Source organism: Mustela nigripes, chromosome 17, assembly GCF_022355385.1.
Source record: "Mustela nigripes isolate SB6536 chromosome 17, MUSNIG.SB6536, whole genome shotgun sequence".
NCBI classification, from domain to species: domain Eukaryota; kingdom Metazoa; phylum Chordata; class Mammalia; order Carnivora; family Mustelidae; genus Mustela; species Mustela nigripes.
Window position 1 is genome coordinate 23,711,527 of NC_081573.1, and position 27,050 is coordinate 23,738,576.

The window sequence follows — 27,050 nt, forward strand, 5'->3', positions numbered from 1 at the left end:
TGAGCAGCTATATGTAGAAGAATGAAACTCGACCATTCTCTTACACCGTACACAAAGATAAACTCAAAATGGATAAAAGACCTCAACGTGAGACAGGAATCCATCAGAATCCTAGAGGAGAACGTAGGCAGTAATCTCTTTGATATCAGCCACAGCAACTTCTTTCAAGATATGTCTCCAAAGGCAAAGGAAACAAAAGCGAAATTAAACTTTTGGGACTTCATCAAAATCAAAAGCTTCTGCACAGCAAAGGAAACAGTCAAGAAAAGAAAGAGGCAATCCACGGAATGGGAGAAGATATTTGCAAATGACAGTACAGACAAAAGGTTGATATCCAGGATCTACCAAGAACTCCTCAAACTCAACACACACAAAACAGACAATCATATAAAAAAATCATATAAAAAAATGAAGATATGAACAGACACTTCTCCAATGATATTTCTTCTTTAAATATTTGGTAGAATTACCCTTGGAATACTTCTGGCCCTAGATTCCTGCTTGTTGGGAGATTTTTGATTGCTGCTTTAATATCCTTACTGGTTATTTGTCTGTTCAGATTGTCTATTTCTTCCTGTTTCAGTCTTGGTAGTTTGAAAGTTTAAAAGTTTGTTGGCATATAGTTGCTGGTAATAAATTCTTATAATTGCCTCTATTTCCTTGGAGTTAGTCGTGATCTCTCCATTTTCATTCATGATTTTAATAATTTGGGTCCTTTCACTTTTCTTTTGGGTAAGTCAGTCCAGAAGTTTATCAATCTTATTAATTGTTTCAAAAAAAGAAGTTTCTAGTTTCAGTGGATCTGTTTTACTGTTCTAGTTACTATTTCACTGATTTCTGCTCTATATTTATTATTTCTCTTCTTCTGCTTGGTTTAGGCTTTCTTTGCTTTTTTTTCTCCAGGCCTTTAGGTATAAAGTGGCTTGTGCATTTGGGATTTTTCCAATTTTTTGAAGGAGGCTTAGATAGCTCTGTACTTCCCTCTAAGGACTGCCTTTGCAGTATCCCACAGGTTTTGGACCATTGAGTTTTTCTTTTCAGTGGTTTGCATGAATTAAGTTCTTTAATTTCCTGGTCAATCCATTCATTCTTTGCAGGATGCCCTTTACCCTCCAAGTGTTCAAGTTCCATCCAAATTTCTTCTTCTAGTTGAGTTCCAGTTTCAAAACACTGTGGTCTGAAAATATGTAGAGAATAATCTCAGTCTTTTGGTATATGTTGAGAACTCATTTGTGAACCAGTATGTGGTCTATTCTGGATAATGGTCCATATGCATTCATGAAGAATGAGTATTCTATTGTTTCAGGGTGGAATGTTCTGTATATACCTGTAAAGTCCATCTGTTCTAATGTGTTATTCAAAACTCTTGTTTCTTTGTTGATTTTCTGCTTGATGATCTGTCCATTGCTGTGAATGGAGTGTTGAAGTCTTTTTTATTAATGTATTATTAACAATATATTTCTTTATTTTGGTTATTAATTGGTTTATAAAATTGGCTGCTCCCATGTTGGGCACATAGATATTTACAATAGCTATATCTTGTTGGATAGACCCTTCAAGTATGATATAGTGTCCCTCTACATCTCTTATGACAGTCTTCAGTTTAAAATCTAATTTGTCTGATATGAGGATTGTTAGACCAGCTTTCTTTTGAGGTCCATTGGTGTGATAAATAGTTCTGCATCTCTGCATCCCTTCAGTTTCTATCTGGCGTGTCTTTGGGTTCAAAATGAGTCTCTTGTAGACAGCATATGGATGTTTCCTGCTTTTTATCCAATCTGATACCCTGTGTCTTTTGATGAGTGTACTCAGCCCATTTACATTCAGAGTAACTATTGAAAGATATGAATTTTATGTCATTGTATCACCTGTAAAGTCCCTGTTTCTGAAGATTGCCTCTGTTACTTTCTGGTCTATATTATTCTTGGTGGTCTCTCTTTGCTTACAGAGTCCTCCTTAATATTTCTTGCAGGGCTAGTTTGGTAATCACATATTCTTTCAGTTTCTGTCTTTCCTGGAAATTCCTTATCTCTCCATCCATTCTGAAGGACAGCGTTGCTGGATAAAATATTCTTGACTATAATATTCTTCTTATTTATTATGGTGAATATGTCTTGCCAGCCCTTTCTGGTTTGCCAGATTTCTGTAGATAGGCCTGATGTTATTCTGATATTCCTCTCTCCATACATAAGGAACCTCCTCTCCCTAGCTAATCTCAGGATAGTTTCTTTGGCTGTATGATTTGGAAGCTTCACTATTCTATGTTTGGGTGTTGATCTATTTTTTTGTTTGTTTGTTTTTTAGGAAGGGTCTTCTCTGTCTATTGGGCATGAATTCTTGTTTCCTCTCCCAGATGAAGGAAGTTGTCTGCTGTTTTTGCTCAAATATACCTTCTAGTCCTCTCTCTCCACCTCCGTTGGGGATCCCAGTAATTCTGACACTGGAGTGTTTCATGGCATCATTAATCCCTCCAAGACTTTTTATTTTTTTCATGGGCTACTAGCTTTCTATATCTGTTTTCTTCAGCTTTTCCCCTTTCCATCAGCTTACCTTTTTGATCACCACTTCTATCTTCTGCCTCATTTACCCTAGCTGTTAGAGTATCTAGTTTAGATACTATCTCATTCATAGCATTTTAATTAGATTAGATCTCATTTCTGCCCTTAAAGATTATATGGTGTCACTAACATATATGTTCAAGCCTAGCTATTGACTTTTTCATTGTTATACTGAATGCTATCTCTGACATCTTGTTTATATCTGTATCCATTTATTCTGTGGCAGAGGACATTGTCTCTAGTTCTTTTCTTTGTTGAGTGTTCCTCTTCCTAGTCATTCTGTCAAGTGTCAAAATTATCAACCATGACCCAAACAAGATGCACCCTAGGATAATCCACAGTGGTTGGAAGCCACCACCAAAAAACAAAGCCAAAATGAAACACAAGAATAAAATTTTAAAATTTAAAAAAAGAAAGAAGGGCGAGGGGAAGAGGGACTACAATTGCTTAATGTGGACAAAACAGGTTTTCCACATGTTCCTGGATGAATTTCGGTCTGTGTATTAGAATTATCCCCAAATTGCAAGGAAACTATATATGTAACATATTACTCAGCCATAAAAAAAGAATGCACTTTTACCATTTGTTATGATGTGGATGGAGCTAGAGAGCATTATGTACACAAAATAAGTCAGAAAAAAAAATCTAATTTTACTGATATGTGAAACTGAAGAAACACAAGTGAGTAAAGAGAGAAAAAAGAGAGGCAAATTAAGAAACAGATTATTAACTACAGAGACAAACTAATGGCTACCAAAGGGCAGAGGATAGAGGATGGGTTAAATAGGTAATGGGAGGGATGGCTGGGTGACTCATTCGGTTGGGCTTTTGCCTACTGCTCAGATCATAATCTCAGAGTCCTGGGATTGAGCCCCACATCTGGTTCCTTGCTCAGGAGAAAGTCTGCTTCCCCTTCTCCCTTTGCATGCTCCTCCCCCTGCTGGTGTTCTATCTCTTGCTATCTCTCTCTTCCTGGCAAATAAATAAATAAAATCCTCTTTAAGAATCAGTAATGGAAATTAAGGAGTGCAACTCTGATGAGCACCAGGTATTGTGGGAAGTGTTGAATAAATATATTTATACCTGAAACTACTATTACACTGTATGTTAACTGTCTGGAACTTAAATAAAAAGACATTAAAAAATTAAAAATACCACAGGACTTCACTAATTATTCAAGATCATTCCAGCCTAAAGCAACAGAATGCACATTCTTTTCAAGTGCACAGGGAACATTCTCCAGAATATATCACATACTGAGTCACAAATCGTGTCTAAAATGGTACCAAAAGACTATGACCATTCCTTGCATATTTTCAGAACACAATTTTTTGAAACTGGAACTCAATTACAAGAGGAAATTTGGAAATACCTAAGTACATGAAGGCTAAAAAGCATCCTACTAATGAATAAATGGGTCAGCCAGGAAATTAAAGAAGAACTTCAAAAAATCATGACATCAAAATGAAAATAAAACTGTTCAAAACCTATGGGATACAGCATAGGTAGTACTAAGAAAGAAATATATACAATACAAATGCAACCTTTTCTCAAAAAATTAGGAATCTCAAATACACAAGCTAAATTTAGACCTAAAGGAGCTAGAGAAAAAAGAGCAAAGAAAGCCTAAACACAACAGGAATGGATAAACATTCTGTGCTCATGGAAGAACAAATGTTAAAATGTCGATGCTATGAGAACAATCTACACATTCAATGCAATTCCTATCAAAATACCATCAACTTTTTCACAGAACTGGAACAAAAAAATTCTAAAATTTGTTCCCAAAGGTATGGTGAAAAAGAAAACCAAAACTGGTAGCATCATAATTCCAGACTTCAAGCTCTATTATTAAGCTGTAATCATCAAGACAGTATGGTACTGGCACAAAAACAGACACATAGATCAATGGAACAGAAAAGAAAGTCCAGAAATGAGCCATCACCTATATGGTCAACTAATCTTCCACAAATAGGAAAGAACACCCAATGGAAAAAAAGTCTCTTCAACAAATGGTGCTAAGAAAATTGGGCAGCCACATGCAGAAGAATGAAACTGGGGGTGCCTGGGTGGCTCAGTGGGTTCAGCCTTTGCCTTCGGCTCAGATGATGATCACAGGGTCCTGGGATCAAGCCCCACATCAAGCTCTCTGGTTGGCGGCGAGCCTGTTTCCCTCTCTCTCTCTCTGTCTGCTTCTCTGCCTTCTTGTGATCTTTCTGTCAAATAAATAAATAAGAATGAAACTGGATCATTTTGTTACACCATATGAAGATAATCTCAAAGTGGATGAAAGATCCAAATGTGAGATAGGAATCCATCAACATCCTAGAGGAGAACACAGAAAACGACCTCTTTGACCTAGGCCACAATAACTTCCTGCTAGTCACATCTCTAAAGGCAAGAAGAAAAAAAAGCAAAAATGAACTATTGGGACTTCATCAGGATAAAAACTTCTGTACAGCAAAAACAAAACAAAACAAAACAAAAAAAAAAAAACAGTCAACAAAACTGAAAAGCAACTGACAGAATGGGAGAAGATATTTGCAAATATCTTATCAAATTAAGGGCTAGTATCCAAAATCTCTAAAGATTTTATCAAACTCAACACCCGGAAACCAAATAATATATTCAAGAAATGGAGAGAAGACATGAACAGACATTTCTCCAAAGAAGACAAACATACAATGGCTACAGACAAATGAAAAATGTTCCTTATCTCTTCATATCAGGGATGTATAAATCAAAACCACAATGAGATACCACTTCACACCTGTCGGAATGGCAAAAATTAACAAAGTCAGCAAACAACAAATTTTGACAAGAATGTGGAGAAAGGAGAACCATCTTACACTATTGATGGGAATGAAAGCCAGTACAGCCACTCTGGAAAACAATATGGAGGTTCCTCAAGATGTTAAAAATAGAGCTTCTCTATGACCCAGCAGTTGCAATGCTGTATTTACCCCAAAGATAAAAGTGTAGTGACATGAAAGGGAACATGCACCCCAATGTTCATAGCAGGAATTTCCACAATAACCAAATTATGGGAAAAGTTCAGGTGTCCATCAACAGATGAATGGACAGAGAAGATGTGATATATATATATATATATATATATCATATATATATGATGGAATATTATGCAGCCATAAAAAATGAAATCTTGCCCTTTGCAATGATGTGAATAGAAATGGAGGTTATTATGCTAGGCAAAATAAGTCAATTGCAGAATGATGATTATCATATGATCCCACTGATATGCAGAATTTAAGAAACAAAACAGAGTATCATACTGGAAAAGAGGAAAAAATAAAATGAGACAAAACCAGAGAGGGAGACAAACCATAAGAGACTCTTAATCATAGCAAACAAATAGGATTGCTGAAGGAGAGAGGGGTGAGGTACGGAGTAACTGGGTAAGGAGGGCATGTGATGTAATGAGCACTGGGTATTGTATAAGAATGATGAATCAGGGACGCCTGGGTGGCTCAGTGGGTTAAGCCGCTGCCTTCGGCTCAGGTCATGATTCCAGGATCCTGGGATCGAGTCCCACATCGGGCCCTCTGCTCAGCAGGGGGCCTGCTTCCCTTCCTCTCTCTCTGCCTGCCTCTCTGCCTACTTGTGATTTCCCTCTGTCAAATAAATAAATAAAATCTTTAAAAAAAAAAAAAAAGAATGATGAATCACTGACATGCACCTCTGAAACCAATAATACATTATATGTTAATTGAATTTAAATAAAATATGTTTAAAATAAATAAAAATTATAAAGGGAAGCAGTCCTCATGTCTGTTAATTTATGAATAGATAAAAGAAATTTTGGTATATGCATACAATGGAATATTATTCAAACATAACAAGGAGATTTCTAAGGGGAGAGGCAAGATGGTGGAGAAGTAGGAGACCTCATTTCAACTGGTCCCTTAAGTTTAGCTAGATAACAAATCACTTGAAAACCCATGAATTCAAACTGACATGTAAAAGAATTGCTGGACTTCTACAAATAGAAAATTGACCACTTATTGCAAGACATGAGCTGCTGAGAAGTGAATCTGAGGAGATATAGAAGAAGCAGCAGCAGCACAGGGAGAGACCCTCTGTAAGCTGGCTACTGGAAAGTGACATAGTCCCAGAGCACAACATCAGAACCTTTAGAAATCTGCTCCAGTTAGAAAAGTCTGTGCCTGAAAGGTGCTCAAGAGGTGAAGTGGAGCAGAATCCTAGGGGGGACCTTGTGGCCTAGGATCTGCAAGGTCACAGGGTGCCTGAGCTGACAGAGTTTCCAAGCACTGGGTCAAGAAAACCGGTTACACTCAGCGAGCCCAGGCATGGCCTTTCAGCTCCGTTTGCCATAAAATGCAAACTGCAGCATGATCAGGAGAAAACTCCCCATGGGAGGCCCTACAAATGGCAGAAACACTGCAACCTTTCACCTTCCTCTGTGAGGGGGCCTCAGGGGTGTCCACAGGACTGGGTGACCTCTCTCTGTGCAAGGATTCTGCAAAGGTCAGAAAGGCAGCAGCCCTCTGCCTTTCCCTGGGATAATCAAGTTAGGTGCAGGAGTTTGCAGAGTTTGGCACACACAAACATGAAGACTGCTTATTCCTGAGGATTTACTGAAGAGAGGGACTTCAATCTTTCATCTCTGGGGCTGGAGATCAGAGCATGGTCATTTTTATTTTCTTCCTCTAAAGAGGTCCATATTTTCAGAGCACAATGTTTTGAAACTTGAACTCAATCACAAGAGGAAATTGGGAAGGAACTCACCTCTTGGAGATTAAATAATTTTCTAACCAGAATGTATGGGTCATCCAGAAAATTAAAGAAGTTTTTTTTTAAATGGAAATAAATGAAAATGAAAACAAAACTGTTCAAAACCTTTAGGATACAGCAAATGTGGTCCTTAAAGGGAAGTACATAGCAATTAAAGCCTTTCTCAAAAAATTAGAAAAGTCTCAAATACACAAGCTAAACTTATACCTGGAAGAAGAACAGCAAATAAGGCCTAAACCAAGGAAGAGAAGACAAATAATAAAGATTAGAGCAGAAATCGACCAGTACAAAAAGACTGAGATGATGCCATGCATCTTTTCAGACTACAATAATATGAAAATTCAAGACAACCATAAGAAAAAATTTGGAAGAACCACAAATACATGAAGGTTAGGGAATATTCTACTGAAGAATGAATGGGCCAACCAGAAAACTAAGAAGAATTTTAAAAATACCTAGAAGCAAAAGAGAATGAAAACATGACATTTCAAAACCTTGGGGATGCAACAAAGGCAGCTTTATGAGAGAAGTATATACAGCAATACAGGCCTTCCTCAGGAAGCAAGAAAAGTCTCAAACACACAACCTAACCTTATACCTAAAGGAGATGGAAAAGAGAGCAAATAAAGCCTAAGTACAGCAGGGGAAAAAATAATAAAGATCAGAGCAGAAATCAATTCTAGAAATTGAAAGCAATAGACAGATAAATGAAACTCAGAGCTTGTTCTTTGAAAGAATTACTAAGATCAATAAACCCCTTTCAAAAAGAAAGAGAAAAGACCCAAATAAATAAAATCATGAAAGAAAGAGTTGAGATCACAACCAACACCAAAGAAATACAGTTATAAGAACATACTATGAACAATTACATGCCAACGAATAAGGCAATCTGGAACAAATGGATGCATTCCTAAAAAACATATAAACTACCAGAACTCAAAAAGGAAGAAATACAAAACCTGAACAGACCCATAAACAGCAAAGAAATTAAATCACTGATCAAAAATATCCCTACAAACAAGAGTCCAGGACCAGATGGCCTTCCAGCAGATTTCTACCAAACATTTAAAGAACTAATACCTATCCTTCTGAAACTATTTCAAAAAATAGAAATGGGAGGAAAACTTGTAAACCCATTCTATGAAGCCAGCAGTACCTTAATCTCAAAACTAAAGACTCCACCAAAAAGCAGAACTACAGACCAAGATCCTTGATGAACATGGATACCAAAATTCTCACCAAGATACTAGTCGATAGGATCCAATAGTACATTAAAAGGATTATTCACCATGAACAAATGGAATTTACTCCTTGACTGCAAGCCGTGGTTCAACATTAGCCAATCAATCAATGTGATGCATCACATTAATAAAAGAAAGGACAAGTCCAAATGATTCACTCAATTGATGCTGAAAAAGCATTTAATACAATATCGTATCCTTTCTTGATTAAAACTCACAACAGTGTAAGGATAGTGGGACCATACCTCAATATCATAAGAACTATCTATGGGAAGGCCACAGCAAATATCATTCTTAGTGGGGAAAAACTGATAGCTTTTTCCTGAAGGTCAGGAACACAACAGAGATGCCCACTCTCACCACTGTTGTTCAAGATAATACTAGAAATCCTAGCCTCAGCAATAAGACAACAAACAGAAACAAAATGCACTCTAATTGGCAAAGGAGAAGTCAAGCTCTCACTTTTAGCAGATGAAGTGATACTTTATGTGAAAACCTAAAAGACTCCAAACCAAAATTGCTAGAACTCACAAAATAATTGAGCAAAGTGGCTGGATATAAAATCAATATACAGACATCAGTTGCATTTCTATCCACTAACAATGAGACAGAAGAAAGAGAAATGAAGAAATTGATCCTATTTAAAATTGTACCCAAAACCATAAGATACCTAGTAATAAGCCTAACCAAAGAGGCAAAGGATTGATACTCCAACAGCTATAGGACACTTATAAAAGAAATTGAGGAAGACACAAAGAAATGGGAAAATGTTCCATACTGATGCACTGGAAGAATAATTATTATTAAAATGTGTATGCTACTGAGAGCAATCTGCACATTCAGTACAATCCCAGTCAAGGGTAGGTGATATGGTGAAGTGTGTAAGTCTGATGATTCACAGACCTGTACCGCTGGGGCAAATAATACATTATATATTAATAAAAATAGTTTATATAAAAAATTTAAAAAATACCATCAGTATTATTCATAGATCCAAATGAACAATCATAAAATTTGTCTGGAACCAGAAAAGACACAAAATTAGCCAGAGAAATGTCAAAAAAGAAAATAAAAGCTGGTGGCATCACAATACCAGACTTTAAGCTATATTACAAAATTACAATCATGAAGACAGTATGGAACTAGCACAAAACCAGATACATAGATTATGAACGGAATAAAAAACTGAGAAATGAACCTTCAATTTTCAACTAATCTTCCACACAGCAGGGAAGAATATCCAATGGAAAAAAGACATTCTCTTCAACAAATGATGCTAAGAAACTTGGACAGCCACCTGCAGAAGAATGAAACTGGACCACTTTCTTACACCACACACACACACCATACACAAAAAATAAAACCAAAACAAATAAAAGACCTAAAAGTGAGACAGCAATCCATCAAAATCCTATAGGAGAACACAGGCAGCAACCTCTGTGACCTAGGTGACAGTAACTTCCTACTAAACACATCTCCAAAGGCAAGGGAAACAAAAGCAAAAAAATGAACTACTGGGACTTCATCAGGATAAAAAGCTTCTGCACATCAAAGGAAACAGTCAACAAAACTGAAAAGCAACCTACAGAATGGGAGAAGATATTTGCAAATGACATATCAGATGAAAGGCTAGTATCTACGGTCTATAAAGAACTTAACAAACTCAATACCCAAAAAATAAATAATCCAGTCAAGAAATGGGCAGAAGACATGAACAGATATTTCCCCAAAGAAGATATACAAATGGACAACAGACATGAAAAATACTCCACCTCACTTGGCATTAGGAAAATTCAAATAATAACCACAATGAGATACCACCTCACACCTGTCAGAATGGCAAAAACTAACAAGTCAGAAAATAACAATCATTGGTGAGGATGCAGATAAAGGGGAACTCTCCTACACTGTTGGTGAAATGCAAGGTGGTAGAGCCACTCTGGAAAACAGTATGGAGGTTCCTCAAGATGTTAAAAATAGAGCTTCCCTATGACCCAGCAATTGCACTACTAGGTATTTACCCCAAAGATCAAATGTAGTCATCCAAAGGGGCACCTACACCTCAATGTTCATATCAGGAATGTCCACAATAGCTAAACTGTGGAAAAAGCTGAGATGTCCATCAACAGATGAATGGATAAAGAAGATGTGATATATTATATAATGGAATATTATTCAGCCATCAAAAAGGATCAATACTTACCATTTACATTGAAATGGTTGGAACTGGAGGGTTTTGTGCTGATCAATCTAAGTCAGAGAAAGTCAGTTATCATGTGGTTTCATTCATATGTGCAATTAAAGAAACAGTGCAGAGGATCATAGTGGGAGGGAGGGAAAACTGATTGGGAAGTCATTAGAGGGGGGAAAACCCATGAGACTCGAAACTACAGGAAAAACTGAGGGTTGCTGGAGGGGAGGTGGGTGGGCAGATGGGGTAATTGGGTGATTGGGACTAAGGAGGTCACATGAGGTGATGAGCACTGCATGTTATACACAACCAATGAATTATTGAACACCACATCTGCATCTAATCATGTACTACATGTTAACTAATTGAATTTAATTTAAAAAATAACATAAGAAGGAATTAACTTCTGATGCACCTCACAAGATGGATCATCCTTGAAAGCATGCTAAGTGAAAGAAGTCAGATATAAAAAGCCACATATTTATGATTCAATATATATAAAATGTCTAGAGTAGGCGAATCCATAGAGACCCAAAACAGATTAGTGGTTGCCAGGGCTTGGGGAGGGATAAATGGGGACTGATGTTTAATGTGTATGTGGTTTCTCTGAGGAGTAATGAAAATATTCTGAAATTAGATAGGGGTGATGCTATCAGAACATTGGGACTCTTCTAGAAGTCACTGAATTTTACACTTAAAAAAATTTTTAAATGGTGAGTGATGAAATGGTTGTATGAATTTTATCTAATTTTAAAAAAATTTTATTTAAATTCTATTTAGGTATCATATAGTGTATTATTATTAGTTTCAGGAGTAGAAGTTAGTGATTTGTGAATATGTGTATATTTATTACACATCTTCTTTATCCATCATCTATCAATTGACATGTAAGCTACTAGCACAAAAACAGACTTGTAGATTAATGGAACAAAATAGAGAACCCAGAAATGGACTCTCAATTCTATGGTCAACTCATCTTCTACAAAGCAGGAAAAAATATCCAATGGAAAAGACAGTCTCTTCAATAAGTGGTGCTGGGAAAATTGAACAGCCACATGCAGAAAAATGAAACCGGACCATTCTCTTACACCATACACAAAGATCAACTCAAAATGGATGAGAAAGCAATCCATCAAAATCCTAGAGAAGAACACAGGCAGCAACCTCTTTGACATTGGCCACAGCAACTTCTTGCTAGACATATCTTCAAAAGCAAGCAAAACTAAAGCAAAAATGAATTACTGGGATGTCATCAGAATAAAAACTTTTGCACAGCAAAGGAAAGAGTCAACAAAACTAAAAGGCAACCTATGGAATTGGAGAAGATACTTGCAGATAACAAGTAAGATAAAAGGCTAGTATCCAAAATCTATAAAGATCTTACCTTAACACCCAGAAAACAAAAAATCCAGTCAAGAAAAACAGCAGAAGATATGACCATTTATCTCAGTTTTTAAAAAAGCAATTATCATAAATGGCTTTCTCCCTTTTACACACATTCACTTCTCTCAACTACCTCATGGATCCTGGCAGTTGTTTTCATGGGAGAATACCATTGAAGAAGAGATTAACAATTACAAATTGTGAGTCATCTCTCCTTTCCCAATAAGGACTTTTTTTTTCCTTATATTTGCTAAGAAACCAGAAGTCTATATATAGTTGGCAGCAAATAATTTTCAGCTTTGCTAATGAAACTGGAGTTCAAGTGTCTACAATGTCAACAGCATCCCAAGTAAGTACTTGTGACTCACCACCTCTCTCCTTTCACATAAATATTTCTTGAGTTTTTCATTGTCTGAATAAATGACTACAAGGCAAGAGCTCCTGAGAGGTTGCTGATTAAAGTGCCCTTTATTTTAAAAAACATAATTAAATAATACTTGGGTTTATCTTCTCTTTAGGGAGATGGAACACAAAAGATATTAGAATCTCAAATGACACAGTCAGTAAGCCATCTAGTTAATAATACCTTTTTAATTATCACAGCTAGCAGCATTGCAATCATGTCTGCAAGGTTTAGTTGTATTTACAGAAATTAAACTGCAAATCAAGTTGTGAAGCTCTCCCCTCTTATGAGTTGCCCAAAGACTATTAAACAAAATAGAATTTAAAAACAGCATGGAGTTATAAATAGCCTGCTGTTTGGTATAGCTTGTCAATCTGTTACCACTTTCATATTTTCTCTAACAGCTCTCTAATTAGCACTCACTTTTGATACTACTGCTGCTAAAATGTTTACGTTGGAAGTTACAAATTACTGTCTCATTATACTGGCTACTTTGTTTTACATGAAGTAAATAAATAAATTCCCATTCATGCTATAAAAAAAAATGTGCTGTCATCACTTTTTCTATAAGATGACTAATAAAGTTTGCCATTTTTACACTAGATATCAGCAAAGAATAACTTTAATTAAATTTGGTAGTATAAGAATTGATGACTTCCTTTAGTAGTGAATTGCTTGCAAGTATGAAAACTTTACATAAATGAAGTCAAAAGATATAGTCCCATTAGAATAACAAACTCAGCATCTGACTTGTGTCAGGGGAAAAAAAAAGTTGTTTTCAAAATTTTTCAGCTCCCCATCTGCTGCTGTGCATTAAGGAACTCAGAATATTTGTGCTTCCACAAGGCTGAGTCCTGAAAAACCCTGGAAATAAGTGCTGGAAGGGGTCAAAGCAGGGAGTAACCACTATTGGGGCCAAACAAACAAACAAACAAAAAACACAAGCAAACAGGGCAATGCTTCTGATAAAACTCACTTCTTGGCAGATTCATTTAAGTTCTTCCCATTCTATGAAGTGTCCTTGTGAAATTAGCCAAACCATTTATCTTTCTGTCATTGGGAATTCTTTGTCCAAACTCCTGCTGCTTACACTAATGTAAATTGTACTGTCTGCTCAAAATATTCATGCTTCTACTACCAAAGAGAGGGAATTATGGGAGAATTACACATCTCACTCCACTGATCCCTGGGGGTATTGTGATTTATTTTGACTAGTGATATGACAGTACTGACTTCTGAACAGAACTTTAAGGGTCATCACATGGTTTGTCATAGTTCGTGAAGCCAACATGTACCTCCCCTGCTCTTTCTGCTTTGGTCCTGGAATGAAGATGATGCAGGAGAACCACAGTTAGCCCAGGATGGACATGAAATTAAAATGACCTGAAATTTTAAGGGCTTTATTTTAAATGTAGCATTAACTTAGCCCATACTAACTGATCCATACATTTAACTATCATGTACTCATTTAGTATTTAGTAAATATCTAATATTGAATGAATGAAAAACTGTAATTATTATTATTAAGATTATATCTACATATTCAAAAGCAGGTTATCCATGTTAACAGGCAATTGTTCTATGTTATATTGAGACCAGCTTTATTTTCTGGGCACAAGGTCCACATATCTATACTTTACTCAAAAAGACAAAGTTGATCAACACCCCCACATATTCCCTAATTACAGGAAATTGTAGAACATGTCAAAGGCCAGCTTTCCTTTACAACCTGTAATAATAATCCTTCTCCATCACCCTGCCCATGTTTATGCTATATACCTACAACAGCAACATAGTGTCATCTTTTCAATGTGTTTCATAAACTCTTTTATGACAAGTGTCAATTGGCCAAGTGTCAGGTCCAACACATCTGCACAATGAAGGTTATTTGGATTTGGAAAATAATCAGGACACAACACAGGGTGACCTGTCTCTCACATAAACAATCTCCTGGTTCAGCCTCAACACACACACTTTGGATCTTCTTGCTAATTATCAGCTATTCTTTTAAGTAAATAAAAATTAACACTCCATATAAAATCCAAATTGCACTGTCCCTAGCAGCCTTCATTAAATGCCACATATTGTGGAATTTACTCATTCTTGTCTATGAATGCTGGCCACCATGACTTGTTAGAGTTTTGTTGGAAGATTAACTTCAGATTTACTTCAGAACTGATACTAGTTCATATATTCCAAGTCCTCCACATAAGCCATAACTAAGACCAACTTCTCATGAAACCAAAAACCCTGAAGAAAGGAAAGCATTAGTTGAAACTGCACTTCTGGTCAGATAGTCTCATTTGGCATTCTCTGCCTCAATGGGCCTAGAATGTTACAGAAGTGAAGAGTCCCTTCTTGGTGATTGAAAAATAGACACTACTATTCTCTGCCATTCCCCCCAAATAACTTTCAATATTTCACAGGAAAGGGGGCATTCTTTTTTTTTTTTTTTTAAGATTTTATCCATTTACCTATTGGGAGGAGGGAGAGGAGGAGGATAGGGACAGGGAGACTCCATGCACGATATGGAGCCTGATGTGGGGCTCACTCTCATGAACCTGAGATCACCACGTGCTCTGAAGCCAAGAGTTGGCCACTCAACAGATTGAGCCACTCAGGAGCCCCAGGGCATCATTTTTTCTCTATCCAAAATGCTCAGTCTTATTCCCAATACTACCTTACCTATAAACTACGGGTCCCCTGTAGCTGAAGAGAGAAAGTCTCAGAGAGGCCTGGCCAATAGGAAATTGAAGGCTCAGATCTCCATCAGCATAGGATAAGTTGAGTTTCAGGTGTCCTTAAAATACTTGAACAGCCAATTATCCCTGGGAAGAAACTGAATTTTCCTTTACTCTTTCAACAGTTGTCCATTGAGTTTCCTCTATGCTCCTGGCCTATGATAGGTGCTGTAGGAAGAGCAGGAGCAAAGCAGAGTGTCCCTGACATCATAGACCTTCAAGCTAAGCAAGAGTGAGGTAAATAAAGAAATCTTCATACTAAAATCAGGGCTATACTACAGAAATCACAGGGTGATGTGGAAGTAAGAAGAGCAGCTCTTAACCTAGTTTATATGGCTGGGTCAGAAAAGATTACTTTGAAGAGTGATATCTTTTAATTTTTTATTTAAATTCAATTTAGGTAACATATACTGTATTATTATTTTCAGAAGCAGAATTTAGTGATTCATCAGTAACAGATACCACCCAGTGTTTATTATATCATGTGCCCTCCTTAATGCCTTTCATCCAATTACCCCATCCTCCCACCACCTCCCTCCAACAACCTGCAGTTTGTTTCCTATAGTTAAGAGTCTCTTAAGGTTTGCTTCCCTCTCTGTTTTCATCTTATTTTATTTTTCCTCCCCATACCCTATGTTCATCTACTTTGCCCCTTAAATTTCACATTTCAGTAAAATCGTCTGGTATTTGTCTTTCTCTGATTGACTTATTTTGCTAACCAGAATACCATCTAGTTTCATCCATGTCATTGCAAATAGAAAGATTTCATACTTTTGATGGCTGATTAATATTCCATTGTATATACACCACATCTTCTTTATCCATTCATCTGTCGATGAACACCTTTGAGCTCGTTCCACAGTTTGACTATTGTGGACATTGCTGCTAAAAACATTGGGATGCAGGTGTCCCTTCAAATCACTGTTTGTATCCTTTGGATAAATACTTAATAGTGCAATTGCTGGGTCATAGGGTAATTGTATTTTTAACTTTTTGAGGAATGAGAAGTAATAATGAAGGCAAAACACAAAAGATGACTACAAGGCAGCCAGGTAAGGTAAGGAGAAAGGAAGCTTCTATCAAGAGACACAACAAGTGCAAAATCCAAGAGCTGAGAATGAACATGGGGCTAGACGAAATTGAAAACAATTGCCTGGGGGAGTATAGAGTCCAAAGAGAGAAATGGTGGGAGATGAGGCTGAAGAGTCAGTCAAAAAGGATCTTTGAGCAAATATTGGGATCATTGGGCTTTATGATAAGGCAATGGAAAGTCATTGAAAGAGTTCAAGCAATAATCAGATTTATGTGTTATTAAGTTGCAAATTTTGGCTACAGTGAGAAGGACAACAATAGTGGATGTGGGAAGCCCTATTAGGATATTATATTTAGTTATCTATTCCTATATAACAAATTAATACAGATATCATACCTGATGAATATCTAGTCAAAGATATAAGAACCAGGTACTAGTATTCTATAAATACATATATGATATTAATTACTATTAATTATTAGCTGACATAATTAATCTAATTAGTTGATTAATTATTGACCAATATTAAATATTTATCAATTACTATGCACCAAGCATAGATCTTAGCAGTTTACATTTAATCTCACAACAACTTCATGAGGTGCAATCATAACATCTCTTGAGGAAACAGATATACCAAGAGATAATGCAGCTTCCCAAGGCCATTCAACAGGAAAATCGTGGAAAATCTTGGAAATCATGGAAAATCATGGATAATCATGGGAAAACATGGAAAAATCATTGGAAAACCATGAAAATCATGTAAAATCATGGATATATTATAGCATATGGAATCTCTAACTTCAGAGCACTGTATTGTGACCTTTATGTTCATTATAAAACTCAAGCCATACAACACCTTATAAGGTAGTCTAATGTCATTTTATAAATGTGAAACTCAAATTCTAAGAGGAGAAATAACTTGCTTAAAGTCATGCCACCCATAAAATCTGTGATGTAACTCTAACTTGGGTTCTGAATGATTCACAGTCACAGGCTCCCAATTGCTATGTTGCATGAAGGCCAAGATATCTTGTTTCTAATATAAGAATATAAATTCTGTATAAGAAGGATTGAATTTATTCCACATAATTTAGCAGCACAAAATAAGTGATGACAGGAAAACTGAAGTTATTCCACATGAGTAACCAAAACTCTCTAAGAATGGAAAGAGAGACCACAGCAGTATGAATGCCCCATCACGTATACAGTCAGGCCAAGGATGATTGGCCTTATGTTGAAGCTGATGAAGAGGGGATTCTTTCTTTTCTTTTCTTTTTTTTTTTTTTTTGAAGAGGGGATTCTTGATCAAGAAAAAGTTCAACCAAGGACACTTGAGGTCCTCTCTAACTTTAGGACTCTATGATTCACATGGCTAAAGACTTTCCTTTAATTCCTAAGAGCTTTGTTCTTTGTACTCTATACTTTTTTACCATAAAATCAAGAAATAATGCAGACTGGGAATATAAAACTAATTTTATTTTTTTTTCTGTTTTTATATCTAATAGAATCATAGTTCATATTACGTTATCTGAAAAATATAAGGAACTGATATTCAGTGTTTGTCTTTCCAAGGAATAAGATCAGTCTTAACATTAGCAGGAGTCACTTTTGAATTCATCAGTAATATTTCATTTCTCATCTGCCAATGAGGTGATCCATGTGGCAGAGATAGACAGATTGAACTGTGAGCAACCTGGGTGGGTCAGTACAGTGCAGACTGCATATGCTTGGCTTAGGTTTTGGGTTTTATACTTGCTGTAGATTAATTCCTTTAAATATTTTTTACAAATTTGACTCCAAGAGACTCATGCAGTAAGAATTCTTTTGCCAATACCTTGGATGTTAGACACCTGGCTCACCACTTCTGACAAGCAATGTAAACACCCCATGTGCGGTCAGCATATTCAGTCCTATGACATGAGCATACCATGCTTTCTTTGTTTCTTTGTTTGTTTCTTTCAACAGCCTTCTTTCTGTCAAACTCATGAGGATTATTTCCAGCAGAGAATAAAAGTAGTTGACAATTTGCATGTGTTCAACTCAGTATCTTCTTCTCTCTTATGTGGAGGCTGAACTCAATCCTTCCAGACATCTGGGCCCAGGAGAAATAACAGTGGACTCTATAGAGAAATGTGTCATTTTCAGGAAAAAAAGAGAAGTCATTAGATGAAAACTCTCTCACCTCCCATTTACCAAATCTATAAACCTTGCTGACTCAGTGTGTCTCCCCTTTCTGTTCCCTTTCATTGAGGATGAAGTCCTTCCTCATAAGTATGAAAAGCCTACTCCTGGGCTTATGCTATGAACCTCAAATCTTTTATCCTTGTAAGAAGCCCCACTGACTCCATTGTTGTCTTCCCCTCCTATATCTTCATCACCCCTGTCTTGTATATATCTCATAAACATTCAAAAATGTTTTAGTCTAAAACCATAAGTGACTCTTAATCTCACAAAACAAACTGAGGGTTGCTGGGGGGAGGGGGGTTGGGAGAAGGGGGGTGGGGTTATGGACATTGGGGAGGGTATGTGCTTTGGTGAATGCTGTGAAGTGTGTAAACCTGGCGATTCACAGACCTGTACCCCTGGGGATAAAAATATATGTTTATAAAAAATAAAGAATTTAAAAAAAAAATGTTTTAGTCTAACCCACCTTAAAAAAAAAAAAAAAAAAAAAAGCTATACCTCTGCCCCTTTGGCGCTTGTCTTATTCCTCTCCTCTCCTTTATAGTCCATCTTCAAAAAAGGGATTTGAGGTGTTTATATACACTGCCCCCATCTCCTGTCACTCCCATTTTCTCCTTGAAAATGGCCTCACTGTTACAACTCTACCAAAAAACCTCTTACCAAAGGCACTATGGGCTTCATGTTTCTAAATCCCATGGCTACATTTTAGTCTCCACTACTATGGCCTTTTGGAAGAGTTTGCCATTTTTTTAGGTGCTGTGACTGAGTGTTCTCCTGGCTTTTCTAAGGTCTTTCTATCTCTGCCTCTTAGATGCACCATCACCTCCACCCAGCTTTAAAGATCAAAGTTCCTCAGGGTTTAGCCCTGGCTCCTTGTCTTTCCAACATCTTTCTGGGTATCTCTTTCACTCCCAAGGTATCAAACACAACCCATATCAGAATCACAGATGTCTTGTTCACCGTAATTCCTCAGTATTTAGGACAGTGCCTCCTACAAATAGTTTCTCCATTTTCTTTGTTTAATTAGTTGACTTGAAGCCAGATGTTCCAAGTTCATCGTGGAGAAAGGCATAGATAATGACAGGAGTAAGACACAAGGGTTAGAAGTGTAATCTTTGGAGTCAGAGCTTGATTTATAGCCTAGATCTTCCTTTTACTAGCTTTGTGATTTGGGACAAATTTTTGTTTGTTTGTTTTTTAAGATTTTATTTATTTATTTGACAGAGAGAGATCACAAATAGACAGAGAGGCAGGCAGAGAGAGAGAAAAGGAAGCAGACTCCCTGCCAAGCAGAGAGCCTGATGCGGGGCTTGATCCCAGGACCCTGAGATCATGACCTGACCCGAGGGCAGCAGCTTAACCCACTGAGCCACCCAGGCACCCCAAATTGTTTGTTTTTAAAATAGTATCAAATAAGGTATCTATGTTAAGATTTTTTCCTTTTTCTTTTTTAGATTTTGTTCATTTTTGTTCATCTTTTTAAAGATTTTGTTCATTTATTTGAAAGAGAGAACAAGCACAAGCAGTGGGAACAGCAGGCAGAGGAATAAGCAGGCTCCCTGCTGAAAAAGGAAACACTAAAAATATCTCTCAGTTTTTCTAATATCAAAAAGTTCATTTGGTGCTGCTTAAAAATGGTTTACTAAATTTTAAATAATTCTATATCTATTATGAATAACTTATTCCACTGCTAGTGATTTAAACACTATGACCCCCCCGCTTACCCTTAAGGAAACTGGTTTCTAAGTACTTGTAGTCATCTGATCACTTGTTGTAGGCAGAAGACCCATATAGGGTGGAAGGCTATATATTATTTTTGATAGAAAATATCCATATAGCACCCATTCTCCCTTCTTTGGGTAATTCTGACAAAAATTTTCCTGTAGGAAATAACTCCTTCCCACCCTCAGTCCGCGAATGTCAAGTGGAATTGGCACCACCTTTGGCTGCAGAAGGCATTAGACACAGGACTGACTAGTCAGTGCATCACATTTCCCTGACCATGCCAGTTAAAGGAGAGACACATGGCTCAGTCAGGGACAGAGAGGAATAAAGAGACTTTAGTGTGCCCTTTAAGAAGACACACTTTCTTTTTTTTTTTTTTTAAAGATTTTATTTATTTATTCCACAGAGAGAGATCACAAGTAGGCAGAGAGGCAGGCAGAGAGAGAGAGGAGGAAGCAGGCTCCCCACTGAGCAGAGAGCCCGATGCGGGACTCCATCCCAGGACCCTGAGATCATGACCTGAGCCGAAGGCAGCGGCTTAACCCACTGAGCCACCCAGGCGCCCAGAAGACACACTTTCTTTTCCACAAGCCTTGAATGAGGGATTTGAGCCCCTCGTAGCCATTAGTGGAGTTCGATCATGTAGCTGGAATGGAAAAGAATGGCCAGGAAATAGAGAGAAACTGAGTTCAATGACATTTTTTGAGCCTCTGGATTAAGAGTTCAACTGACTAGTCCTTTTGGGTCATCATGTAACTAAAGAAATTCTTTTTTCCCCAAAGTCAGGTTAAGTTAGAGCTCTTTGATTTAAAAAGGATGGAAAATCTAAGTGATGTACCTGTCTAGTTTATTCCTCTCTGTTCTATGTTTTAAACTAGCCACCTAATTAATTGAAACAGGTGAAGCATCATCATCAGAAAGCAGTCATTCACTCCCGAAATATGACATAGGAACCATTGTCAGAGATTTCAAGTCTTTAAGAAGCCAGCTATAGGATATTTAGAGACAAAATTGCAGAATTTTAAAGAGAAATGTGACTTCAGAGAAGACCATATATTTAGTGGGTCACAAATCCAAAAACATGCAAAGTCAAGAAGGGAACATGAATGAGTGAAAGAGTCAGGAGTGAGAAGAGCAGCGACACTGATGAAAAATGACCAATGACACTCAACTCTGGGTCCATACCCAGGGAGGAGTAGTGGGTATCAGGCTACACTGGACGTCCTATGTGAGTAGCCTCCACTTAGTGTCGTCTGACTACTGGATGTGGGAATAGTGGTTCAAGATGAAATATTTTATGTGAAACTGGTTTTTGAGTGTTGCCAACTAAATTGCTTTTTTAAACCGTGTGATTCAAACATAGTATATAATCAAACCACACTCAGCCCAAAATTGTCAGAATATTCATTATGAAGATGGGGGTAGGATGGTGGTAAGGGAGTAAATTAAACCCCCAAATGGACCATGTCTTACACAACTACTAGCAAGAGGCAAAGACTAGACTCAAATTCTAGTCTCCTGACATGTCCCCCCACACTGAACAGACTGAAAATCACACTGTAATAAGAGTAATCTCCATACCTGGAGAACAATGCCAGTTTGTATAGCATTCTCACATAAAGTGAAATCTAATCCTTATAGAATGTAGGTACTATTCTATTCCTATTTCTACTTTACAGATATTCTAGAAAATAAAATTCCTGGAGATTGAATGATCTTCCTGAAGTTTAGTAAGAGAGAGCTCAGGTACTCCTACCCTTAACTCATCACCTTTCCTTCTAACCATACCTGTTTTTCTTCCTGGGTCCCAGATCTCAGTTGAAAGTTAGCACCCACCTTCCTCCCTACTATCAAGACACACACACACACACACACACACACACACACACACACACACACTATCTGATTCTGCTTTCTAAACTTCTCTTTTATCTCTTTTATCCCCATTGTCCATTGCCATCAATTCACAACTGCATCACCACATCAGGCTCCCTAAACCTAATCTTTTCCTTCTGTATCATACTCTATACCACAGCCAAAGGGAGCTTCCTAAAATGTTGCCCCAGCCTTAGGCCTGCACTATCTTGTCTTTCTTTCATAGTACTTATACCATCATACTGTAATTATCTTTGCACCCTGCCCCAACCAGAATTAAAACTCTTACAAAAAAAAAAAAAAAAAAAAAAGAATTTGTCTTTGTATTCCTGGGACCCAGTACCTGGCTCATAGTAGATGTTCAGTGGCTGTGGAGGAAAAGAAAAGGGAAAATGGGGGAGGCAGAGAAGGAGAAAGAGAAGAAAAGATAAATCTCCCAGACTTTTAGGGGGAGTAACTTTAAAGATCACCTAGTCTTACCTTCATATTTCAGAGATGGAGAAACAGGGCCTAAATAGGAAAGTGTTCTATTAAAATTCATACACGTGACAAATGGAAGAGTCATGATCAAACTTGGGTCTTTACAAGACTATTCCAGACACTGTTAAAAAAAAATTATACAGCAAATGAAGGATTCAACTTGTCAGGGATTAGTAATAATTTCTTACTATTTCCAAACAAAAACATTGCAAATTAAGAGCATTGATCATAATTTAAAAGCTATCAGTATCATCCTGGGTAAAAATGATGAATAAGCTTTAAGGATACTCAGTAAACACTTGATAAGTCACCTCTGATATTTTCCATATTTTTAATTTGAATTCTATTAACTAATATATAGTACCTCATTTGATTCAGATACACTGTTCAATAATTCATCCGTTGTGTATAAAACCCATTGCTCATCATATCGTGTGCCCTTTCTAATGCCCATCACCTGGTTGCCCCATCTCCCCATCCCCCAGTAACCCTCAGTTTTTTTTTCTTATAGTTAATAGTTTCTCATGGTTTTTCTTCCTTTCTGATAACTTTCCATTCTGTTTGCCCTCCCTTCCCCTATGATCCTCTGCATTGTTTCTTAAATTCCACATATGAGTGAAACCATATGATAATTGTCTTTCTCTGATTGACTTATTTCACTTAATACCCTTAGTTTCAACCATGTCAATGGAAATGGTAAGTATTCATCCTTTCTGATGGCTGAGTAATATTCCATTGTATATATGAGCCACATCTTTTTTATCCATTCATCTGTCCATGGACATCTATCTCTTCTTCTTCCACAGTTTGACTATTGTGGACATTGCTACTATGAACATTGGGGTAACACTTCTTCTCACTACATCTGTATCTTTGGAGTAAATACTCAGTAGTGCAATTGCTGGGTCATAGTGTTGTTCTAATTTTAACATCTTGAGGAACCTCCATACTATTTTCCAGAGTGGCTGTACCACCTTGTATTCTCACCAACAATGTAGGAGGGTTCCCCTTTCTCCGTAGCCTCACCAACATTTGTTGTTTCCTGACTTGTTAATGTTTGCCATTCTAACTGGTATAAGGTGGTATCTCATTGTGGTTTTGATTTGTATTTCTCTGATGCCAAGTGATGTGGAACATTTCTTCATGTAACTGTTGGCCCTCTGTATGTCTTCTTTGGAGAAATGTCCGTTTGTGTCTTCTGCCCATTTCTTGACTGGATTATTATTTCTTGACTGGATTATTTTTGGGTGTTGAGTTTATTAAGTTCTCTATAGATCTTGCATACTAGCTCTTTATCTGATACATTATTTGCAAATACCTTCTCCCATTCTGTAGGTTGCTTTTCAGTTTTGTTAACTGTTTTCTTTGCTGTACAAAAGCTTTTTATCCTGATGAAGTCCCAATAGGTCATGTTTAATTTTGTTTTCCTTGCTTTGGAGATATGTCCAGAAAGACATATCTAGAAAAAAGTTGCTGAGGCAGATGTTGAAGAGGATGCTGCTTGTGTTCTTCTCTAGGATTTTGATTGCTTGCCATCTCATATTTGGGTCTTTCATCCATTTAGAATTGACATTTGTGCATAATGCAAAAAAAAAAAAAAAAAGGTTCAGTTTAATTCTTCTGCATGTGGCTACCCAATTTTTCCAGCACCATTTGTTGAAGAGACTGTCCTTTTTACATTGGATATTCTTTCCTGCTTTGTTGAAGATTAGTTTTCTATAGAGTTCAGGGTCTGTTTCTGGTGTTTTACTCTATTCCATTGGTCTAGGTGTCTTGTTTTTGTGCTAGTATCATACTGTCTTGATGACCACAGCTTTGTTTGTAGCTTGAAGTCAAGCATTGTTATGCCCCCAGCTTTGGTTTTCTTTTTCAACATTTCTCTGCCTATTCAGGGTCTTTTTTGGTTCCATACAAATTTTAGAATTGTTTGTTCAGCTCTGTGAAAAATGGTATTTTGATAGGACTTGCATTGAATGTGCAGATTGCTCTGGTTAGCATAGGCATTTTTTTAAAAAGATTTTAGTTATTTATTTGTCAGAGAGAGAGAGAGCACAAGCAGAAGGGAGCAGCAGGCAGATAGAGAGAGGCAAGTGGAGGGAGAGGCAGACTCCACACTGAGCAAGGAGGCCAATGTGAGACTTGATTCCAGGACCCTGGGATCATGACCTGAGCTGAAGGTAGACGCTTAACTGACTGAGCCACCCAGGCACCCCAGCATAGACATTTTAACAATATGTATTCTTCCAATCTATGAGCATGGAATATTTTCCATCTCTTTGTGTCCTCCTCACTTTCCTTCATAAGTGTTCTGTAGTTCTTGAATACAATATTTGATTAATGTTTGTTTCTATAGCAGATATTATCAGTGTCCCACCAATATTCCTATCATTCTATGATTTTAGGGAGTTCAGCCAATTTCTGTATTTCAGATCCTGAAAGATTCTCTTGGCAACTGAAGGCTACTGTGCAGCAGGCTGAAGTGCCAAGGAATTAACAACCTCTGCCAGAAGTCCTCAGCCAATGATCCTCTATAAGTACCCCAGTTCTCTTGCCTTGGAAAGGATAATTCTGATGTGTTATTTTACATATTTTCTCAATATCCTACAGGTTTAAGCTTCAGTTCACTGTTTTGTTCACTGTGACATCTGACTTAATAGGACACCCTCTAATGACTGAATCACTCCTCCACTTCTCTGTTTCCTGAACCTACCGAATAAACTATTGGTGCTGAAATCCTTGTCTCAGTATTTGTTTCTGAGGCATTCTGGACTAAGCCAGCCTCTTTCCTAAGACAGTAAGCCGCTGATGACTGTAGATGGCTTATTCACCACTGTGTCTGATAATAAATACTCGGTCAATAATTAAGTAGGGAAAGGAAAAAAACATTATTGTAATTGTTACCATTTTTGTCAGTGTTGTTATTCAATATAAAATACTCAGCTCACCTTCACTGAGCACATTCAGCAGTACATCTGATTCTTGAACAAAATCAGGCTTTAAGGCCTTTGCATTTCACTTAGGGAAAATGAGGAAGGACTCGGGAATCAGGTTCTTTGAGGAAAGGCTGCCAGATGAGAGGTAATGTCTGTCCTGTTTTTCTGTCTGAGTCAGGACTCCAAAGGCAGAGATGACTTGCTCTCTAGTGTGAAAGCCTCCAGGGTTGTCAGCTCTGTGACAGACACTTAACAAGACTTCAGAAAGCATTGACCTCAGCCAGCACCCAGTCTCAAGGAAGTAACTCAGAATTAAAGTCAAATCAACAAGCCACTCCTCTAATTGAGGCTGAAAGCAGGAGAAGCTGTAGATATAGTTTGTGGCATAAAGGACAGGCATGTCACCTCAAGAAAAAGTACAAGTCAAGTCAGCATGTCACCTCCCACTGCTGGCTATGCAGAGATTTTAATGAAACATCTTGGGATTAATCCACACCAAAGGCCTATCTCACCTGGCAGGGGCCAATTTATAGCTTAAAGAGATGTCATCAACTTTAATAGGTTTCAAGCTTCAAGTCTCACCTTAAAATTATTGACTTCTTTTTTTTTTTTTAAGATTTTTTATTTATTTGTTTGACAGATAGAGATCACAGGTAGGCAGAGAGAGAGAGGAGGAGGAGGAAACAGTCTCCCCGCTGAGCCGAGAGCCTGATGTGAGGCTCGATCCCAGGACACTGGGACCATGACCTGAGCCGAAGGCAGAGGCTTTAACCCACTGAGCCACCCAGGCACCCCAAAATTATTGACTTCTTATGGAGTCCTATCTGGCTGCCCATTTAACTTCATTCAGGAATGGGATTGGAGAGCAAAAGAATAAAAAAGCCCTCAAGCTTTAAGGCTAGAAAGGACCTTATTAGACAAGGAACCACAAAATCAAATGTCTATAGTAGCCAGCAGGGAGGATAAATGGATGAAGTCTCTGGTCAGACTCTCTGAGAACCTGGAGAATACCTGCTGGGTTCAAGGCAGCAATGCTTTTCAATCCCAAGTAATTGTTGCTAGGCAGAAGTTCAGATCCAGTGTGGCCAGATTTTTTTTTTTTTTTCAAGAGAAGCCGTATATCGAGGTTTATAAAAGAAAAATTCCCCTGTACTTAAGTATTGATATTTAATTTAATATTTTAATATAATAAAACCAAGTGATAATAACAAAGAATAACAAAATTATTATACAGATAAGACTGGTAGTCATCTGGTACTCACCTGCTGTGCCTGTTGCAAAAATAGTGACTTCCTTACATTTAAATTGGGAAGCAGTCATTATCCCCGGCTCTCAAATGACTGTCTCCAGCACTCGGGCACCCCTGGCCTGCCCCTGAACATCAGTCTGTTCCATCATCCAGAGACTAAAATGTTAACACCTAACCAACAGATCACCTCAAGTTTCCTGTTTTGGCATGATCCTGTTTTGGCCAGCATCTGGTTGACCTGAACATCATTTGCACTATACTTGTGAAGTATTTTTAAC

The 27,050-nt window shown here is 37.4% G+C and overlaps 1 pseudogene; it reads right to left on the reverse strand.

The window, feature by feature from the left end:
* Positions 1-26,843, reverse strand: part of LOC132004955 (elongation factor 1-alpha 1-like) — a 55,080-nt pseudogene extending 28,237 nt beyond the window's left edge.
* Positions 26,844-27,050: the final 207 nt, after the last annotated feature.